Here is a 924-nt window from a genome sequence, read left to right as displayed (position 1 = left end):
TACTGCGCGCAAAATGTACTTGACCCTCTCTCTCCGCGCAACTTCTCTCGCTTAGCGGTTTAGCGGTTTAAAAGGATAGTACCCTGGTGGGGATGCAACACGAGGACTTCCCAGGGGGTCACCCATCGTAGTACTACTCTCGCCCAAGCACGCTTGACTTCGGAGTTCTGATGGGATCCGGTGCACCAAGCACGCTTGACTTCGGAGTTCTGATGGGATCCGGTGCATTAGTGCTGGTATGATCGCATCCGTCACGTAGATCCGGTGCATTAGTGCTGGTATGATCGCATCCGTCACGTATTGCGCGCACATTAGTGCTGGTATGATCGCATCCGTCACGTATTGCGCGCAAAATGTACTTGGTATGATCGCATCCGTCACGTATTGCGCGCAAAATGTACTTCACCCTCTCTCTCCGCGCAACTTCTCTCGTTTAGCGGTTTAAAAGGATAGTACCCTTAGCGAGTGGTCCAGCGGTTTAAAAGAAAGATTAAAAAGAGGGTGGGGGATGCAACACGAGGACTTCCCAGGGGGTCACCCATCGTAGTACTACTCTCGCCCAAGCACGCTTAACTTCGGAGTTCTGATGGGATCCGGTGCATTAGTGCTGGTATGATCGCATCCGTCACGTATTGCGCGCAAAATGTACTTCACCCTCTCTCTCCGCGCAACTTCTCTCGCTTAGCGGTTTAAAAGGATAGTACCCTTAGCGAGCGGTCCAGCGGTTTAAAAGAAAGATTAAAAAGAGGGTGGGGGATGCAACACGAGGACTTCCCAGGGGGTCACCCATCCTAGTACTACTCTCGCCCAAGCACGCTTAGCTTCGAAGTTCTGATGGGATCCGGTGCATTAGTACTGGTATGATCGCATCCGTCACGTACTGCGCGCAAAATGTACTTGACCCTCTCTCTCCGCGCAACTTCT

The 924-nt window shown here is 52.1% G+C and overlaps 2 non-coding genes and 1 pseudogene across 2 annotated transcripts; all 3 read right to left on the bottom strand.

Moving 5' to 3' along the window:
• Positions 1 to 89: 89 nt before the first annotated feature.
• LOC116008758 lies at positions 90 to 250 on the bottom strand (annotated as a pseudogene).
• Positions 251 to 505: 255 nt separating this feature from the next.
• On the bottom strand, positions 506 to 624 carry LOC116008108. The gene has a single exon (XR_004095507.1). It is a non-coding gene; the product is annotated as a 5S ribosomal RNA (ribosomal RNA).
• A 129-nt stretch (positions 625 to 753) lies between these two features.
• LOC116008319 lies at positions 754 to 872 on the bottom strand. The gene has a single exon (XR_004095710.1). It is a non-coding gene; the product is annotated as a 5S ribosomal RNA (ribosomal RNA).
• Positions 873 to 924: the final 52 nt, after the last annotated feature.

This window comes from Ipomoea triloba, chromosome 16 (assembly GCF_003576645.1).
Source record: "Ipomoea triloba cultivar NCNSP0323 chromosome 16, ASM357664v1".
Taxonomy (NCBI): Eukaryota; Viridiplantae; Streptophyta; class Magnoliopsida; order Solanales; family Convolvulaceae; genus Ipomoea; species Ipomoea triloba.
This window is presented reverse-complemented; position numbering and strand designations above follow the sequence as displayed.